General features: G+C 44.3%; 1 protein-coding gene across 1 annotated transcript in view; it reads right to left on the bottom strand.

Annotated features, from left to right (window-relative positions):
- LOC311133504 (plasma membrane calcium-transporting ATPase 1-like) overlaps positions 1-21741 on the bottom strand; it is a 182613-nt gene extending 160872 nt beyond the window's left edge. Inside the window, exon 1 of the mRNA XM_084167000.1 lies at positions 20930-21741. The gene's annotated coding sequence lies outside the window, so the exon portion shown is untranslated. The remainder of the gene's footprint in view (positions 1-20929) is intronic.
- Positions 21742-22191: the final 450 nt, after the last annotated feature.

Raw genomic sequence — 22191 nt, 5'->3', positions numbered from 1 at the left:
AATTAGATACAGCATAATGGATACTAGAATATTAATTCATATGGTAGTGACGTACAGTGCATTCGGAAAGTATTCTGACCCCTTGACTTTTTCCATATTTTGTTATGTTACAGCCTTTTTGTAAAATTGATTACATTATTTTTTCCCCCTCATCAATCTACACTTAATACCCAATAATGACAAAGCGAAGTTTAGAAATGTTTGCAAATGTACTATACATGAAAATAAATAACTACCTTAAGTATTCAGACCCTTTGCTATGAGACTCGAAATTGAGCTCAGGTGCATCCTGTTTCCATTGATCATCCTTGAGATGTTTCTACAACTTCATTGGAGTCCACCTGTGGTAAATTCAATTGATTGGACATGATTTGGAAAAGGCACACACCTGCCTATATAAGGTTCAACAGTTGACAGTGCTTGTCAGGGCCAAAACCAAGCCATGAGGTCGAAGGAATTGTCCGTAGAGCTCCGAGACAGGATTGTGTCGAGGCACAGATCTGGTGAAGGGTACCAAAACATTTCCGCAGCATTGAAGGTCCCCAAGAACACAGTGGCCTCCATCATTCTTAAATGGAAGAAGTTTTGAACCACCAAGACTCTTCCTAGAGCTGGCCGCCCGGCCAAACTGAGCAATCGGGGGAGAAGGGCCTTGGTCAGGGAGGTGACCAAGAACCCGATGGTCACTCTGACAGAGCTCCAGAGGTCCTCTGTGGAGATGGGAGAACCTTCCAGAAGAACAACCATCTCTTCAGCACTCCAATAATCAGGCCTTTATGGTAGAGTGGCCAGACGGAAGCCACTCCTCAGTAAAAAGGCACATGACAGCCCGCTTGGGGTTTGCCAAAAGGCACTTAATGGACAGAACAAGAGAAACAAGATTCTCTGGTCTGATGAAACCAAGATTGAACTATTTGGCCTGAATGCGAAGTGTCACGTCTGAAGGAAACCTGGCACCATCCCTATGGTGAAGCATGGTGGTGGCAGCATCATGCTGTGGGGATGTTTTTCAGCGGCAGGGACTGGGAGACTAGGTAGGGTCGACGGAAAGATGAACGGAGCAAAGTACAGACTGGTCCTTGATCAAAACCTGCTCCAGAGCACACAAAACCTCAGACTGGGGCAAAGGTTCATCTTCCAACAGGACAACGACCCTAAGCACACAGCAAAAACAAACCAGGAGTGGCTTCGGGATAAGTCTCTGAATGTCCTTGAGTGGCCAAGCCAGACCCCAGACTTAAACCCGATCTAACATCTCTGAAGAGACCTGAAAATAGCTGTGCAGCGACGCTCCCCATCCAACCTGACAGAGCTTGAGCGGATCTGCAGAGAAGAATGGGAGAAACTCCCCAAATACAGGTGTGCCAAGCATGTAGCGTCACACCCAAGAAGACTCGAGGCTGTAATCACTGCCAAAGGTGCTTCAACAAAGTACTGAGTAAAGGGTCTGAATATGTGCTACAATTTCTAAAAACCAGTTTTTGCTTTGTCATTATGGTGTACTTTGTGTAGATTGATGAGTAAAAAAAGAATACGGCTGTAACGTAACATGTGGAAAAAGTCAAGGGGTCTGAACACTTTCCGAATGCACTGTATGTGGAACGATGACGCCAACCCATTACTTTTCAGAAGGAAAGCCTGGATACAGTCTGTAGGCTGTCTTTGCCTGTCCCCAGAGGATCCTCTCAACACACACACGAGTCTCTTAATTAGAGAGAACAGATGCTGGCAGGCTAAACTGAGTAAACACAGCTTGATATGCACAGATATAACCTCCCTCAACCCACTGAAGCTACGCACACAGTCCACATCGCAATACACACCAACTTACATAAATACACACACCAATTTACACAATGCAATACTAGGGCTGACCCCATTTAGTCAACTGGTCGATTGTTTGGTCGATAGACTGTTGGTCGACTGAGATTTTTTTAGTTGAGCAGTCGCAAATACACTGAACGAAAATATAAACGCTACATGTAAAGTGTTGGGCCCATTTTTCATCAGCTAAAATAAAGAAAATCCCAGAAATGTTCCATATGCACAAAAAGCTTATTTCTCTCATTCTTTGCAGAAATGTGTTTACATCCATCCCTGTTAGTGAGCATTTCTCCTTTGGCAAGATAATCCATCCACCTGAGCGGTGTGGCATATCAAGAAGCCGATTAAACAGCACGGTCATTACACAGGTGCACCTAGTGCTGGGGACAAAAAAAAAGGCTACTTTAAAATGTGCAATTTTGTCACTCAACACAATGCCACAGACGTCTCAAGTTGAGGGAGCATGCAATTGGCATGCTGACTGCAGGAATGTCCACCAGAGCTGTTGCCAGAGAATTGAATGTTAAGCTGTTTTGACATCGTTTTAGAGAATTTGGCAGCATGCGCTGACCAACTGGCAAGTGTCTTCACTGACATTTGTGACCCATTTCAGGAAACTAGGCATATGTCACGGGTCACTACTTCACAGGAGAGCCTTTTGAAAGTAAACTTTTTTATTAAAATTGCGTTCTCAAACATGTAAACTTTCATGTGCCTTAATAACAAACTTGTATGCCATCTGTAAATACAAAAAATAGTTAAATCAAACCAAATTGTATTTGTTAAATGCACCGAATACAACAGGTGTACACCTTACAGTGAAATGCTTATTTACAAGCCCTTAACCAACAATGCAGTTAAGAAAAATAAGTGTTATGTAATAAATAGATGAGTAAAAAATGAAAATAAAACATAATTAAAGAGCAGCAGTAAAATAACAGTAGCGAGGCTATATACGGGGGTAGCGGGACAGAGTCAATGTGCGGGGGCACAGTTGAGTCGAGGTAATGGAGGTAAGATGTACACTACCGGTCAAAAGTTTTAGAACACCTACTCATTCAAGGGTTTTTATTTATTTTTACTATTTTCTACATTGTAGAATAATAGTGAATACATCAAAACTATGAAATAACACATATGGAATCATGTAGTAACCAAAGAAGTGTTAAACAAATCAAAATATATTTTATATTTGAGATTCTTCAAATAGCCACCCTTTGCTTTGATGACAGCTTTGCACACTCTTGGCATTCTCTTAACAAGCTTCATGAGGTAGTCACCTGGAATGCATTTCAATTAACAGATGTGCCTTCTTAAAAAAAAGTTAATTTGTGGAATTTCTTTCCTTCTTAAGGTAGGGGGGTATATAGAAGATAGCCCTGTTTGGTAAAAGACCAAGTCAATATGGCAAGAACAGCTCAAATAAGCAAAGCGAAACGACAGTCCATCATTACTTTAAGACATGAAGGTCAGTCAATACCGAACATTTCAAGAACTTTGAAAGTGCAGTCACAAGAACCAGCAAGCGCTATGATGAAACTGGCTCTCATGAGGACGACCACAGGAATGGAACACCCAGATTTACCTCTGCTGTAGAGGATAAGTTCATTAGAGTTACCAGCCTCAGAAACTGCAGCCCAAATAATTGCTTCACAGAGTTCAAGTAACAGACACATCTCAACATCAACTGTTCAGAGGAGACTGTGTGAATCAGGCCTTCATGGTTGAATTGCTGCAAAGAAACCACTACTAAAAGACACCAACAAGAAGAAGAGACTTAGTTGGGCCAAGAACCACGAGCAATGGATATTAAACAAGTGGAAATGTTTCCTTTGGTCTGGAGTCCAAATTTGAGATTTTTGGTTCCAACCGCCGTGTCTTTGTGAGACGCGGTGTGGGTGAACGGATGATCTCCGCATGTGTATTTCCCACCATAAAGCATGGAGGAAGAGTTGTTATGGTGTGGGGGTGCTTTGCTGGTGACACTGTGTGATTTATTTAGAATTCTAGGCACACTTAACCAGCATGGCTACCACAGCATTCTGCAGCGATACGCCATCACATCTGGTTTGGGCTTAGCGGGACTATCATTTGTTTTTCAACAGGACAATGACCCAACACACCTCCAGGCTGTGTAAGGGCTATTTGACCAAGAAGGAGAGTGATGGAGTGCTGGCCACCACAATGCCCTGACCTCAACCAAACTTAGATGGTTTGGGATGAGTCGAAATGCAGAGTGAAGGAAAAGCAGCCAACAAGTGCTCAGCATATGTGGAAACTCCTTCAAGACTGTTGGAAAAACATTCCAGGTGAAGCTGGGGGGGGGGGGGGCTAGACTTGGCAATCCTGTACCGCTTGCCGTGCGGTAGCAGAGAGAACAGTCTATGACTAGGGTGGCTGGAGTCTTTGACAATTTGTAGGGCCTTTCTCTGACACCGCCTTGTATAGAGGTCCTGGATGGCAGGAAGCTTGGCCCCAACGATGTACTGGGCCGTATGCACTACCCTCTGTAGTGCCTTGCAGTCAGAGGCCAAGCAGTTGCCATACCAGGCAGTGATGCAACCAGTCAGGATGCTCTCGATGGTGCAGCTGTATAATTTCTTGAGGATCTGAGGACCCATGCCAAATCTTTTCAGTCTCCTGAGGGGGAATAGGCTTTGTCCTGCCCTCTTCACGACTGTCTTGGTGTGTTTGGACCAAGATAGTTTGTTGGTGATGTGGACACCAAGGAACTTTAAGCTCTCAACCTACTCCACTGCAGCCCCGCCGATGAGAATGGGGGCGTGCTCGGTCCTCTTCTTTTTCCTGTAGTTCACAATCATCTCCTTTGTCTTGATCACGTTGAGGGAGAGGTTGTTATCCTGGCACCACACGGCCAGGTCTCTGACCTCCTCCCTATAGGCTGTCTCATCGTTGTTGGTGATAAGCCCTACGACTGTTGTGTCGTCGGCAAACTTAATGATGGTTTTGGGGTCGTGCCTGGCCATGCAGTCATTGTGAACAGGGAGTACAGGAGGGGACTGAGCTCGCACCACTGAGGGGCCCCCGTGTTGAGGATCAGCGTGGTGCTTAGTCCCAGGGTCCTTAGCTTAGTGATGAGCTTAGAGGGCACTATGGTGTTGAACGCTGAGCTGTAGTAAATGAATAGCTTTCTCACATAGGTGTTCCTTTTGTCCAGGTGGAAAAGAGCAGTGTGGAGCACAATAGAGATTGCATCATCTGTGGATCTGTTGGGGCGGTATGCAAATTGGAGTGGGTCTAGGGTTTCTGGGATAATGGTGTTGATGTAAGCCATGACCAGCCTTTCAAAGCACTTCATGGCTACAGACGTGAGTGCTACCGGTCGGTAGTCATTTACGCAGGTTACCTTAGTGTTCTTGGGCACAGGGTGGTCTGCTTGAAACATGTTGCTATTAAAGACTCAGTCAGGGACAGGTTGAAAATGTCAGTGAAGACAATTGCCAGTTGGTCAGTGCATGCTCGGAGTACATGACCTGGTCATCAGTCTGGCCCTGTGGCCTTGTGAATGTTGACCTGTTTAAAGGTCTTACTCACATCGGCTACGGAGAGCGTGATCACACAGTCGTCCGGAACAGCTGATGCCCTCATGCATGCTTCAGTGTTGCTTGCCTCGAAGCGAGCATAGAAGTAATTTAGCTCGTCTGGTAGGCTCTTGTCACTGGGCAGCTCGCGGCTGTGCTTCCCTTTGTAGTCTAATAGTTTGCAAGCCCTGCCACATCCGACGAGCGTCGGAGCCGGTGTAGGACGATTCAATCTTAGTCCTGTATTGACGAGTTTGCCTGTTTGATTGTTCGTAGGAGGGCATAGCGGGATTTCTAATAAGCGCCCAGGTTAGTGTCCCGCTCCTTGAAAGCGGCAGCTCTACCCTTTAGCTCAGTGCGGATGTTGCATGTAATCCATGGCTTCTGGTTGGGGTATGTACGTATGGTCACTGTGGGGACGACGTCATCGATGCACTTATTGATGAAGCCAGTGACTGATGTGGTGTACTCCTCAATGCCATCGGAAGAATCCCGGAACATATTCCAGTCTGTGCTAGCAAAACAGTCCTGTAGTTTAGCATCTGCGTCATCTGACCACTTCTTTAATGACCAAGTCACTGGTGCTTCCTGCTTTAGTTTTTGCATATAAGCAGGAATCAGGAGGATATAGTTATGGTCAGATTTGCCAAATGGAGGACGAGGGAGAGCTTTGTATGAGTCTCTGTGTGTGGAGTAAAGGTGGTCTAGTGTTTTTTTTCCTCAGGTTTTACATTTAACATGCTAGTAGAAATGAGGTAAAACGGATTTAAGTTTCCCTGCATTAAAGTCCCCGGCCACTAGCAGCGCCGCCTCTGGATGAGCGTTTTCCTGTTCGCTTATGGCCTTATATAGCTCATTGAGTGCAGTTTTAGTGCCAGCATCGGTTTGTGGTGGTAAATAGACAGCTACGAAAAATATAGATGAAAACTGTCTTGGTAAATACTGTGGTCTACAGCTTATCATGAGATACTCTACCTCAGGCGAGCAAAACCTAGAGACTTCCTTCATATTAGATTTTGTGCACCAGCTGTTGTTTACAAATATACACAGATCGCCACCCCTTGTCTTACCGGAGGCAGCTGTTCTATCTTGCCAATGTAGCGTATATCCCACCAGTTGTATGTTTTTCATGTCGTCGTTCAGCCACGACTCTGTGAAACAGTTACAGTTTTTAATTTCCCGTTGGTAGGACATCCGTGATCTTAGTTAGTCTATTTTGTAATCCAGTGATTGTACGTTGGCTAATAGGACTGACAGTAGAGGCAGATTACCCACTCGCCGTCGGATCCTTACAAGGCACTCCGACCTACATCACCGATATCTCAGTCTCTTTCTCATGTGAATGACGGGGATTTGGGCCTTGTCGGGTGTCTGAAGAAAATCCTTTGCGTCCGACTCTTTAAAAAAATATCATAGTCTAGTACAAGGTGAGTAATCGCTGTCCTGATATCCAGAAGCTCTCTTCGGTCATAAGGGACGGTGGCAGAAACATTATGTACAAAATAATTTACAAGTAACGCGAAAAAAACATACAATAGCACAATTGGTTAGGAGCCCATAAAACGGCAGCCATCTCCATCTGCGCCATTCTCTTGTAATTACAAGCCTAGTTGGTTTAGCCAGAGAAAAAGACAGCAACCTTCCCGCTAGCCATGATTGGCTAAGATAATGAGTGGGCTGGACATGCAGAGAGATGAGTTTGGATTGGTCTGCCATATAGCACGCTTCTGTCTATTTGAGCTGGTCAGTATGCCTAGGTAATCCTGTCTAACATGGCTTTTTTTTATGTATCGCGTTGGAAAACTGCATAAACCTAATGTCAAATTTAAGTGTACTGTTAGCTAGCTAACGTTAGCTGGCTTTGCTCGCTAGCTAGCGTTATGTGTATGCTCACCACTTTCTGGAGGACCGAGTTTTGAAATCAGTGGAATTCGAGTATGATAGCTAAGGAGATTGAGAAAACACCTGTCCGGATTACATCTTCAAACTAAGGGCAACCATGGCTTCCGACAGGAGACGCGTCCAACCATGATGTATACGGGTAAGTTATTCGAGCTAGCTACATTTTAAAGATATTACACATATTTCTAATTGTGACAGAAAGTGGTTTCATTTCAAGTTAAAGTGTCCTATTAGCTCGCTAACGTTAGCTGGCTGGCTTGCTAGCTAATGTTATGTGTATGATCTTATTCTTTGTATCTCAGACAATTTGCTTGACTAGTTATAGCCTAATGTTAGCTAGCTAACATTGAACCTGCTTGGTTAGCTACCTGCAGATTAATGCAGGGTAGTAACGTCATGAGTTGTGACTATGGTTAATGTCTTAACAAAAGACTACACTATGCAAGTATCCATTTCAATAGAATGTCACTGCAACTGTTGATAGACGTACTAGCTGGTAAATTCACTCTGGCTATCTACTCCGATTTCAGACCACGGGTAAGATAGTCTAGCTAGCTACATTTTCAGATATTACATGTTTCTAATTTTGACAAAGTATTTTCATTTAAAGTTCAAGTGTACTGTTAGCTAGCTAGCTAACGTTAGCTGGCTGGCTCGCTAACTAACGTTACGTCATGCGTTGGGATTAATTGTTTACCTAGCTAGCTATCTGCTAGCTACATGTCTTAACAAAAGACTCTCATCTTAGTGTGCCAGAGCGCAGAATAAATGATTAATTTACGAACGCTCAACACCGGTTGAATATTGCCGGTGTCAGTAAACGTCGGCAAAAAAGCGTAATTAAATTGTTGCCATCAGCACAGTTACAGTCACCAACGCTCTGGATAACATGAAAACAGACTAACCAGCTCTGCTAGGGCGAGTACAATATTAAGAGTGGGGTGTTCTCTCATTATGTGTCTGGAAGTAGCTAGCCAATTTTAGCCAGTTAGCTTGGGTGCTTGACTGTCGTTGTGAAGTCAAAACGTTCGGGTCAACCCTACTCATTGGCCAGAGCGTCCAGTGTGCGCTCTGAACGCGAAACGCTCTGAATTTACTAACGGATAATCTGACAGCACAGTTGTAGTCACCAACGCACTGGATAACAAAAACAGCCTAACCAGCTCTGCTAGGGCGAGTAATGTTCAGTGAGCTGTTCGCTGTCACTTAGATGTCTGGAAGTAGCTAGCAAGTTCGTACAGAACGCATGGATCAACCCTTAAAGAGATTGGTGGGGCTAAAGCTTAAGAGGGTGTGAACAATGCTGAATGGGTGTAGACAAAGGGCTCTCCAATAGTAGTAGTACGAAAACATTCAAAGGCCATTTTCTCAAAAGTGAGTTTATCAACTTTCAAAGCAAAATTACTTTCCCATTGTTCATCAACTGTAGTGTATGATATACCATTTTGTAGCTCTGAGTCTCTACTTTTATCCAATGTAAAAAACACAATTTCAAAACACAATTTCATTTTGCTACATAAGACCGATTTGAGCCGGTCCGTCACAGTTTCAACCTGTCCCTGACCGAGTCTGTAATAGATAGTTCCAAGCACACCACCATAGTCCCTGTGCTCAGGAACATCAAGGTAACCTGCCTAAATGACTACCGACCCGTAGCACTCACGTCTGTAGCCATGAAGTGCTTTGAAAGGCTGGTCATGGCTCAAAAACATCATCATCATCCCAGAAACCCTAGACACACTCCAATTCACATACTGACTCAACAGATCCACAGATGACGCAATCTCTATTGCACTCCACACTGCCCTTTCCCACCTGGAGAAAAGGAACACCTATTTGAGAATGCTGTTCATTGACTACAGCTCATCGTTCAACACCATAGTTCCCTCAAAGCTCATCACTAAGCTAAGGACCCTGGGACTAAACACCTCCCTCTGCAACTGGATCCTGGACTTCCTGACGGGCCACCCCAAGGTGGTAAGGGTAGGCAACAACACATCTGCCACACTGAACCTCAACACGGGGGACCCTCAGGGGTGCGTGCTTAGTACCCTCCTGTACTCTCTGTTCACCCAAGCACCACTCCAACACCATCATTAAGTTTGCCGACGACACAACGATGGTAGGCCTGATCACTGACAACGATGAGAGAATGTAGGGAGGAGGTCAAAGACCTGGCAGTGTGGTGCCAGGACAACCTCCTCTCCCTCAACGTAATCAGGACAAAGGAGATGAGGTCCTCCCGAGTGGTGCAGCGTTCTAAGGCACTGCATTGCAGTGTTGCGGCGTCACTACAGCCTGGGGTTCAATCCCAGGCTGTGTCACAACCAGCTGTGACCGGTAGTCCCATAGGGCGGCGCACAATTTGCCCAGCATTGTCCGGGTTAGGGGAGGGTTTGGCCGGAGGGGCTTTACTTGGCTCATCGCGCTCTAGTGACTTCTTGTGGCGGGCCGGGCGCATGCAGGCTGACTTCGGTCTTCAGTTGAACAGTGTTTCCTCCGACACATTGGTGGAGCTGGTTTCCGCGGTAAGCCAGCTGGTGTTAAGAAGCGTGGCTTGGCAGGTCATGTTTCGGAGGATGCAAGACTCGACCTTCACCTCTCCCGAACCCGTTGGGGAGTTGCAGCGATGAGACGAAATTGGGGAGAAAAAGGGAGTCAAATTACAACAACAAAAAAAGACAAAGGAGATGATTCTGGACTACAGGAAAAGGAGGGCTGAGCACGCCCCCATTCTCATTGACGGGGCTGTAGTGGAGTAGGTTGAGAGCTTCAAGTTCCTTGGTGTCCACATCACCAACAAACTATCATGGTCCAAACACAACTTTACCCCTACAAACACACCAAGACAGTCCTGAAGTGGGCACGACAACACATATTCCCCCTCAGGAGACTGAAAAGATTTGGCATGGGTCCTCAGATCCTCTAAAAGTTATACAGCTGCACTATCGAGAGCATCCTGACTGGTTGCATCACCGCCTGGTATAGCAACTGCTCGGCCTCCGACCGCGAGGCGCTACAGAGGGTAGTGCGTACGGCCCAGCACATCACTGGGGCCAAACTTCCTGCCATCCAGGACCTCTATACCAGGCGGTGTCAGAGGAAGGCCCTAGAAATTGCCAAAGACTCCAGCCAATGCAAGCGGTACCGGAGTGCCAAGTCAAGGTCCAAAAGGCTTCTTAACAGCTTCTACCCCCAAGCCATAAGACTGCTGAACAGCTAATCAAATGGCTACTCAGATTATTTGCATTGACCCCCCTTTGTTTAATTTAATACGCTGCAGCAACTCGCTGTTTATTATCTATGCATAGTCACTTTACCCCTACCTACATGTACATATTACTTCAATTACCTCGACTAACCTGTACCCCCGCACATTGATCCGGTATCGGTACCCCCTGTATATAGCCTCATTGTTATTTTATTGTAAACTTTTAGTTTATTTAGTAAATATTTTCTTAACTCTGCATTGTTGGTTAAGGGCTTGTAGGTAAGCATTTCACGGTAAGGTCTACACCTGTTGTATTCAGCGCATGTGACAAATACATTTTGATTTGACACCCATCTGATTCACGCCTGTCTGAGTGGACTAATCCATTGTGGAATCCATGGGGATGGCACACCAGTATCACCAGTAGTACATGTACCGTTAATTCCCATAATTTCTAATCTACAATGTTTGTTTGGTTACTGTAATTTCTGAAACCTCTTAAAAATGCAAATCCCCATATTTGGGTACCCCATTTGATTTTTCTTAATCAATTCAGTCTGGTATGAGAATGGTAGCCCCTATCTGCAAAAGCAGGGTGTCTGCGGAAAGCTGAGTATCTTGGTTATTGATCAGTGCCTTCAAATTGTTGGTGTGACTTACTACCATACATGGGCATACGAATTTATAAGGAAAGACAGCCGATGACCTCATTTCAAGCTGGCAGTCTGGGAAGGAGAGGAGGCAGTGGCGCTTCCCTACCCCACCTTCCTCGCTCGGTTCAGGGCGGTGTTTGATCATCCCATGGAGGGAAACGACGGGGGTGAGCGTCTCCTCCATCTACAACAGAGAGAGGGGCCTGCATCCGAGTACGCTCTGAGCTTTCGCACGGTGGCGGTGTCTTCTGGCTGGAATGAGCGTGCTCTACGCACGGCCTTCAGGAGAGGCTTACGGGAGGACATTAAAATGGAACTCGCATGTCGGGACGACGAGATGGACATTGATACCCTCATCACCACGTCCATCCGTCTTGACAACATGTTGAGAGAGAGACGGCGTTCCCAACACCTCCTGGAGCCTCGATGCTCACCCCATCTGAGCTATGGAAGCCGCCCTGCTTCTGAGTCCTCACCCATGGAGGTGGGCAGCACCGCCTACACCACCACGGACCACAGATCTCCTGGCAGCTCCCTATCTAGGCGGTATGACTCCCGTCGCCGCTCCATGAGTGTGACGTCATCTCCCATCACAAAACCATTGTTTTTAGTTCCCATAATGGTGACTGGTTATTCCTTCTCTTCCATTTTTACTGCAATGATAGATTCCGGATCAGCGGGGAACCTTATAGATAGGGAGCTGGTCTCTGAATGGGGGTTACCCACCGTGCCACTGCCATCTCCGCTACACGTCACCTCACTAGACAATAATTGGATCAGGCACCATATTACGCATGTCACTCTCCCCATTCCCACACTACCAGAGCACCACGAGGAGCTATCATTCCACATCACAGCTCCTCGTGGTATACCGGAGAAAGGAAGGATCTGGGGAGTCCTATCCTGCCCTCGTCTCTCATCGTCGCACCTGTTGTTTAGGATGTGGACGAAGACATCCGCCTGGCGGCTCAGGAGGACCCAGCACCTGCGTGTATGTACCCACCAGGGGGTACTGTCATGTCTCCTCCCATTGCTCCCCTCCGGCGCTCTGATTCGCCGGTCTACCGAGCCACCGGTCTGAGCGCACCACCTCGGCAACACCGGAATGGAAACCCAACGCACCCTCATCACCACCCCTATTTAGCCCTGGACTGTTCTGTATTGTGTTGTGTGTGATTGTTTAGCGGTGTTGTTTACTCTCTTTGTTATTCTCTTTCTCATTATTAAGTAAACCTTGACCTTGTTAATTCCTGCGTCCTGCCTCTTCGTATATCAGTACTCATCACACCATTAACAAGAGGACTTCCAAGAAGTCAGTTTTTCAGACTGCGCCGTATATATGCCACTCCACAGAGGACTATCTAGAAAAAGCAGAGGAGATGCGCAATAGGTTTCTAAGAGGCTACTCTCCACAATATGTGGATGAAGCTCTTAATTTTGGCATTGGGGAAAACAGGAGATGAACTGCTACAAAAAAGACCCACTAGAACACTAATGTTTACCACCACATATACTTTGAACTTGCGAAAAGTTGGAGATGCTGCCAAGAAACACTGGCATGTTTTATCATCGGACCCAGCTTCCCAGCTGAATTTAAGAATCCACCACTTATTGTATATAGGACAGGTCGCAATTTACGCAATAAATTGGTCCATGCCAACTGCCAGCCACAAATAAATAAAAATCAGCCAGGCTATTTTACGCCCTCTTCCGAATGGTAGTTATAAATGCAGAGGTTGCGCACAGTGCAACAATATGATGAAGTGGGAATATTTCTGCCACCCACATACAGGAAAAGGGTTCAAAATAAATGACATTATTACATGCACCACCACCCATGTTATCTACATGATTACATGTCCACGTGGTCTGTGTTATGTTGGTAAAACCTCTTGTTCGCTCAAACAGTGAATTAGTGAACATAAAAGTTAAATCAGAAGCAACGACAGGGATTATCCAGTCGCAGTACATTTTAATGACCTAAAACATGACACATTTCCACCTTTAGATGTTGTGGCAAAGAGAACGTTAAGATATCAGACAGGGGAGGTGATATAAATAATACTCTGTTTTTGGATTTTCACCCTCCAGACATTATTTGCTAAATGTCTTAATGATGAAATGCCTATGTATGTTATGTTGTAAATGTGAATATGAATTAATGCCACCACTTCAGATTACGCTGACGTTTTTCTTGCGCTGTACCCAATGATTTATGAGAACTTGCTTAGTGGGTCGATGTCCTCATTGTGGTTTTACAGACGTACATAAAACGTATTAAACACACACTGTATTAGAATATTTATGAAATGCACATTGTTATATTTGGTAGCACTTGTTTCCCTCGACTACAACCCCATTCGATGCGTGGAATGGATGTGGGTGGGGCTGAGTCTAGATAAGGGTGCTAATTTAAAAAAACTCACAAAAGCTCTGACGAAGGCCTTGAGGCCGATACGTAAAGCTTATTAAAGAGCAGTGATACTATCAAGAGCAGTGTGCGGGTTTCTTCTTTTTTTCTCATCTTATTCAACTGTTACCATGCACCTGCAAAAAAGATAGCTCAGATGTGCGAGTGCCTTTTGAAGTTTTAAGATGGCTGTTACCTACATTCCGGTTAGCGTTGTGAAGCATAAACGAAACGCGGAATACGTTGATACACACCGGAAGCCGGGACTCCACAGATCATGAGGATATCTTATTTGTTTTCCTGTGACCTACCGTTATTGATCACCAGCCCAGAGTCAAAATGTTAATTTTACACAATGTTTTCACCAAACAGCAAACATCTTACAAGGTAAGCTTCGATTTGGTCTGTGTTTGAGCTATAGCTACATGGGCATCCATTACACAGGGGATCGCCTACTATGGCACCTTGACAATCTTGTAGCCAATGAGATAAGCATTCCAGGGATATGCAGTTGACCTGGGTGGGACAAAGCAAGAGGCACATCCAGTGTGCGAAAACAGTGCAATTACCAGTCGGACAGTTTGGGGAGGTTGAAAGGGCACTTGAATGTACCCCATAACACCACCACAATGTTTGACTGAGGTTGATATGGTAAAAATTGTGTTTTCATACAGAATAAACAGCATTTAGGGATTGCAAATATGTAATAGCACTGGAATTATCTAATGTACAGACATATGCCACTTTGGAGAGGTTAAGGGACACTTGGAAACATCCCGTGACCACACCTGACACCACTTATTAAAATATCTGCCCATTTCTAGTTGTTAGGTGTATCAATCCCATTTTTTTGTTGTTGATATTGTTCACATGTTGTGGAAGCCATCTGATGTGTTTGCAGCGTTAGTCATCAATAATCCACTTATAGCTTGTCAATGAAAGATGAAAAAGAAAAGGTTATTTAGTGTGTGATTGATCTTGTGTATTTTGAACTATGTAATGCCTATCTATCTTCTGATCATTTCCTCTATCTTCCAGAGGTCTTCTTTCCAAATATACCAGGTTTTTGCATGTCAGAATCATGTAATTACACATGAATAGCAGTTACTTTTGGGTATGTCTATTTAGGCGAAAATCTACATTTTTCCATTCCATTTAAGAGGTTTTTAATGCATTCAATATATAATTATTACAGGTCTTTTATCACTCTAATTGTCAGAGTGGACACGTTGTTTGCCCACTGCACAACCTAGCCTACACTTATGAGGAACAAGTTTTGGTTTATTTCACTCCATGTAGGTGTTGTCAATTTATTCATTGTCTTTTGTTTGTAGCACTCCTGTCACTGTTGAGTAAGGATGCACACCTGATTATGCATTGAAGTAGGCCTAGGCTACATGGCCTGCGAGCAAATGTAGGCCTATAAATATGACCATTTGGCGATCTGATCGTATTTCTGATTGTCTTAACTCAACACCACTGTGGAGCTTCTCAAAGTAATTTTTTCTTTACCTCAAACAGCAAGTAAAAAAAGTCTGTTTTTACATCCATTGAGAATGACAATAGTTCCTCAACATAGCCTATTTGAAACATCTTTCCAGCTCTGTTTTGATAACCACTCGGCATGAAAGGGGGAAAAAATATCATGCTCTGATCTGGTGTAAACATCATAAAATAGGCGTACCCGATTACTTCTTATCCCTTGCGCAAATAGCCTACAGCTGTCTGTCCGGAGCTCACTGGTGCAGGAAACTGATGGCCCAGAATATTTTATACAATGTCGCAAGTTTACTAGCAAGAGCTTCAGGCCAGACTATGTCGATAATTGACACAATGTTTCAAGTTCCTTGCAGACAGGCCATGCGTAACCAAATGTGATTTATAGGATATTTATTTTTAAATCAGGATATTTTCTACCTGCAGGCTGCAATGTTTTTATTTGTTGGCTTTATGTAGGCTATTTTTATATAGTTGGCAATGGCAATAGAAGTTACTTTTAGAATTTTGATTAAGCACATTATAATGATTGAGATTCGAAGACATTATTTTAATTAAATGAAACTGTTCCACGAAATTGTGCATATGACACTCATAACTGGCACGCAGATCGATAGAAATGGTAAGATAAATTGGCACTCCAAATGGAAAAGGTTGCCGACCCCTGGTGTAGCCTATTACCAGTGACTTCAGGAGCTTAACCACATAATCTGCGGCACCAGCTGGAGGGGGGTCAGGAACAGGTTCTTCTGGCTAGGCGATCTTGATCTCTGGCTCCCTCTTGAGTCATTTGTGTGTCTTAACTATTTAAATCACAGTGTGCTTAAAGCATCAGACAAGCTCAGTAGCCTACATATAGTTGATTTTATTAAAACATACTGTAGCAGTCAAAAGTTTGGACACACCTACTCATTCAAGGGTTTTTCTTTATTTTCACTATTTTCTACATTGTACAATAATAGAAGACATCAAACTATGAATTAACACATATGGAATCATGTAGTAACCAAAAAAACTGTTAAATCAAAATATATTTAATATTTGAGATTCTTCAAATAGCCACCCTTTGCCTTGATGACAGCTTTGCACACTATTGGCATTATCTCAACCAGCTTCATGAGGTAGGCAGCTGGAATGCATTTCAATTAACAGGTGTGCCTTCTTAAAAGTTAATTTGTGGAATTTATTTCCTTCTTAATGCGTTTGAGCCAATCAGTTGTGTTGTGACAAGGTAGGGGGTATACAGAAGATAGCCCTATTTGGTAAAAGACAAAGTCCATATTATGGCAAGAACAGCTCAAATAAGCAAAGAGAAACAACAGTCCATCATTACTTTAAGACATGAATGTCAGTCAATACGGAACATTTCAAGAACTTTCTTCAAGTGCAGTCGTAAAAAACATCAAGCGCATGATGAAACTGGCTCTCATGAGGACCGCCACAGAAACGGAAAACCCAGAGTTACCTCTGCTGCAGAGGATAAGTTCATTAGAGTTACTCAGAAATTGCAGCCCAAATAAATGTTTCAGAGTTCAAGTAACAGACACATCTCAACATCAACTGTTCAGAGGAGACTGTGTGAATCAGGCCTTCATGGTCGAATTGCTGCAAAGAAACCACTACTAAAGGACCCCAATAATAAGAAGAGACTTGCTTGGGCAAAGAAACATGAGCAATGGACATTAGACCAGTGGAAATGTATCCTTTGGTCTGGAGTCCAAATTGGAGATTTTTGGTTTCGACCGCTGTGTCTTTGTGAGACGCGGTGTGGGTGAACGGACGATCTCCGCATGTGTAGTTCCCATCATAAAGCATGGAAGATGAGGTGTTATGGTGTGAGGGTGCTTTGCTGGTGACACTGTCTGTGATCTATTTAGAATTCAAGGCACACTTAACCAGCATGGCTACCACAGCATTCTGCAGCGATACGCCATCCCATCTGGTTTGGGCTTAGTGGGACCATCGTTTTTCAACATGACAATGACCCAACACACACCAAGGCTGCGTAAGGGCTATTTTACCAAGAAGGAGAGTGATGGAGTGCTGCATCAGATGACCTGGCCTCCACAATCCCCCGACCTCAACCCAATTTAGATGGTTTGGGATGAGTCGGACAGCAGAGTGAAGGAAAAGCAGCCAACAAGTGCTCAGCATATGTGGGAACTCCTTCAAGACTATTGGAAAAGCATTCCAGGTGAAGCTGGTCAAGAGAATGACAAGAGTGTGCAAAGCTGTCATCAAGGCAAAAGGTGGCTATTTGAAGAATCTCAAATATAAAATATATTTTCAGGTTTAAAACTTTTTTAGTTACTACATGATTCCATGTGTTATTTCATAGTTTGATATCTTCACTCTTATTCTACAATGTAGAAAATAGTACAAATAAAGAAAAACCCTTGAATGAGTAGGTGTCCAAACTTTTGACTGGTAGTGTAGGATTTGTCCATATAGGAAAAAATACACATTTTAAAATGTTAACCAATCGATTGGTCGAAAGAACAGACGACTCTCAGTCAACCAAGATTTTTTTGGGAGTAAGGTACAGCCCTACATAATAATTTACACACAAACTACCACAATACACACCAACTTCACACTGAAAATAACTGACACAATTAACACAGATTGTGTATAGGGCCCCTCAACCATGCACCAATGTGTGCATGACACAACACACAAAGAACACAGTATTAGACAAAGCACAACTCAGAGTGCTCAGTATGACAGGGTTTTGTCTGGATTCAAGTCCTGGACTATAACGATGTGCCTCCGTATGGTCCTCAGTTGGTATGAGTGTGGCGCTAGCAACACAAAGGTTGTGGATTCAATTCCCATAGGGAATTGATTTATGCACTCACTGTAGATAAAAAACGTCTGCTCGGTGGCATTTATTGTTATTCCTGTGGGCCCATGGGACCAAGACTGAAGAGTAGCATACTGTTCCATGTGTATATATGAGCTTATAGGGGCAATCTCCAGTAGGAAGCTGGGGATGACCTGCTGACAGGACTAATGAGCACGACTGTGCACCACATGTCCCTCACACTCAGTGACACATCACAGTGATACATCACTGGTCATCTACATGGTAGACACAGGGGCAGTCATTAATGCGTGTGATTGGTGAATTAACGAGGCAGAAAAGGAGGCCCCACGGGATTATTAGACGAGGACAGTATATATGACGATGTCACACTGAAAAGCTGACCTCACCAGTTTCTGTTCTGTCTGGAGTACGATGGAGTTCTGATTGCATCTTGAATCAGCAACCCTGCAATTTATTTTTGCCACAAAGGTTGAGACCCTTTAGCGGAGGGCCGAAATACGCTTAGAGGTTCGCGGCTGTGCTCTGACAGTTGTCCAATATGAGAATACCCAGCAAATCAACATAGACAGGCAGACAGACAGAGAACTATGCATGCATGCAGTGTCATTTACATTACATTTTAGTCATTTAGCAGACGCTCTTATTCAGAGCGACTTACAGTTAGTGCATACATTCTTTTTTATTTTTCATACTGGCCCCCCGTGGGAATCAAACCCACAACCCTGGCGTTGCAAACGCCATGCTCTACTAACTGAGCTACATCCCTGCCGGCCATTCCCTCCCCTACCCTGGGCCAATTGTGCGCCGCCCCATGGCTCTCCCGGTCGCGGCCGGCTACGACAGAGCCTGGATTCGAACCAGGATCTCTAGTGGCACAGCTAGCACTGCGATGCAGTGCCTTAGACCACTGCATCACCTTAGACCACTGCGCCACTCGGGAGGCTTACTATATTGATAATGTGATATGTCTTATTGATCAGGTTGTGTCATATTGATCAAGTTAACAGACATGACAATGAATTCTCTCAGTCAAAGAGATGAAGGAGACACACTGTAATTATGACACAGTATAAGGCTATCCCACTGTAATGGTATAGTTATAGATTATATAACACCTGTAACAGACTATGCTATATGATGTTTTTACAGCATTAAATACAACTTAAATAGTAGTCAATAAGTTAAATATGCAATGTTTTTTCTCAGTGAGGCTGTTCCCCATTGCTTAGCCAGGGGAAGGGTGAAGGTGTGATATATAGCCAGAGGAGGCTGGGGGGAGGCGCTATAGAAGGATGGGCTCATTGTAATGGCTGGTATGGAATTATTGGAACAGAGTCTAACATGTGGTTTCCATATGTTTGATGTGTTTTTATACCGTTCCATTTATTCAATTCCTGCCATTACAATGAGCCCGTCCTCCTATATTTCCTCCCACCAGCCTCCTATGTATCAAGCCTACAGTAAGATTAGACATTTTCAGTTCACTGCAGCAGTCACACCTAGTCTAGAGTGAAGGTGACTTTGTCTATCTACGGGGATAAAAGCCAGCTTTAAAGCGTGTACGTGTTGCTGTACCCGAGGGGGATCCACCTGAATGTTCCGGTGATAATAATACTGCAATAATAGCAGTGTCCCTTGACGCGGAAAATAATAGCAGGTGGAAAATTACAGCGCCGATGCCCTCCTTTGGAGGTCACACAATCTGAAAAATCGTCACAAGCAGATATTGCGGGGTCTCCCTTTCCTGTAGAAACGCACTAGCGCGAGGACACACCCAGAAAAAGGAGTGAGAAGGGAGGAGAGGAGGAGACGAGAAGAGAGCTGATTCCATCCCTTGGACATGATGTAAGAAGGGTTGACTTTTCGAAGCACTTATTAATTAAGGAGGTTGTCTCTCCTTTTTCTAAGCTCAAACTAAAAATGTATATTATGTTTTGCAGTCAACAAGCACAGCCATTCACTACACATAACATGTAGAATCTGAACTAGGAAGAAGAACCACTCGATGAAGCTAAACCTGCATATCCAGTAATGCAGACACATACAAGCACACGCTCACACACGAGAAGACCCCCGATTATAGCCCAAAGGCCGGGAGATAGTGATATGGAGTCATTTAATTTTACCGTCCAAAGGGAATCCATGCAGCCGGCTATATACTGGCATCCCCCATGGACCGGTTCGTTCATAAAACATTCTCCAAAATTGGCTGCAATGGATTCAATTTCCTCCTTAACTCGCTTTATGGCGAGAAGGTGGGAACAAACTGGAGAAATATACTTACTTTATTAAACACCATTTACCAACACCATGCTACAGTGGCTAATGCTAGTCCCGGATTTTGTGTAGTGTGTTCAGTCAGTCAGGTTACAGCAGACTGTTTTTTCACCCCTCGTCTGATTGGCTGAATGTTTCCCCCCCCCCCCCCTTCTCCCATTAAATCGAGTTAAGCAGGAAATTGATGGCTTTGCAGCCTGAATGGAAAATGTTTTATGTACAAACCAGTTCAGAGGGGATACGAGTGTAAAGCTGGCAGCATAGATTCCCTTTGGACGGTAAGATGAAACGACTCAATATCGCCATCTGCCGGGCTTTGGGCTACCCAGATGACAGATGCGCATTGCTGTCAATGATATGTCCCTCGATTAAAATTATAGGATAACCCAGGGTCGCATTAAATGCCTCCTCACATGCACAGTAATTCCTTTCTAACATGAGAGAAACTGTTGCGAAAAACACTCTTTGATTAAGGACACAGACTCCATGTCTAAATACGCTAAATCTCCCCCCATTACACAGCAATTAGGTTTGGGGAAATTAGAAAAGGATGCAGCTAATCAACAGCTGTTCCCACTTAAAAATCATCAGTGTTTATTATCAAACTGGGAGGGCTGTTTATTGAAACTTGATTATGTTCTCCCCCAAGCAGGACTAGCTCTGCAGACAACAGGCGGTTGGTTGACTTGATACAGCCTATACAAAACACACGCAACCATTCATTCATTCCATTCACACACCTGTGGAAAATAACCTAAGATGTGGTAGAGAGGCGACGGTCCTTACCCGGATGCTCAGGGCAGTCAGACCGCAGGAGATGGTATCAGTGAGCGCTCATTTGCTCTGCTCAGCTCACCTCACCAACACACAATCACTGTCTCCACCAGCGGGTAAATCCAGTATCCCGTATCTCAGACAGAAAAAAACAGTCCTCTTCCGCTTCAGTCAGATCTGGGTAGTGCAAAGGGTATTTCGTTGAGTAGCCTAGCCTACAGTTTGACACAGAAAAACTAAATCAGTGCCTATATTGTGCCTTTGAGATGGAGGGAGAAATCCGTGACGTGGATTTGCCCCTATGCGTTATTTGGCATAAAGGTGCGTGCTGGATGGATCCGTAGAAGTGCGAGCTATAGCCTAAGGTTTTGTTTAGTTTTGTTCCCCATCTGGGCTCCAATTTGACAACTGTGGCATTGCACAGTGATGGGCTTGACCGCGGCACTTTACAGATTTTTTTTTAGATATCAGTAACTCGACATGAAGTACATGATAAGCTAGAGCAACACGTTACGAGGCCCTAAAGTAAACCAACTGCTGAGATTTCACTTCGAAAACTAACACCCTAGCTCTCCAAATAGAGGAAATGATCGCGCAGAGGAAGGATCCGCTTGGTCCGAACGCACAGCAGCAGACCCAATACATTCACTTAGCGACGATTCTTGTTTTGTCTTAAGTTGTGAGTGGGTTCCCGCTTCACGTACATCCGCGTTAAAAGTACAGATAAACGCGACCTATCCCCAGACTACTGAAAAGTCAGAGCGCACCGATCGGTTCACCGATTTCCGTGGCTGGAAAAACGAAAGAGGGATACAGCAGTGTCTGGAGCGAGCGTCGCGGCGGGGAAAGAAAGAAAGAGAGGGAGGGACTAGCTCGGGATTACCCATTTAAAGCTAGAATCCTTAGTTGCTAAATACATTTTTGGACTTTAAGGCATGACATATACCCATTGATTCTTGAAGAATATAACTTATGAATGAGTTTAGTTCAACTGTCGTACCCCATCAGAACCCAAAATATAAGCTTGTTTTACTCCAATGTTTGTAAGCAATGTAAATGTATAGCCGAAAAACATGGTTCAAACTATAATTTTGATATCATGGATGGTCAGTCCTTGCATCCATAGCTCTGTCTATGAATATGAGAGTGGTTACATTTTCCGCAGGCCAATCCCTCAACTTTCTACTAAAACAGAGGCGCAGGTGAGCTTCCCTGAGATGCTTTCTGAGTTGTGCAAACCCACAGTTTCATCAGCTATCTGGGTGGCTGGTCTC

Source organism: Coregonus lavaretus, assembly GCF_964263955.1.
Source record: "Coregonus lavaretus genome assembly, chromosome: 8".
Lineage (NCBI taxonomy): Eukaryota > Metazoa > Chordata > Actinopteri > Salmoniformes > Salmonidae > Coregonus > Coregonus lavaretus.
The sequence above is the reverse complement of the archived record's forward strand: the minus strand, read 5'-3'. Positions and strand labels throughout refer to the sequence as shown.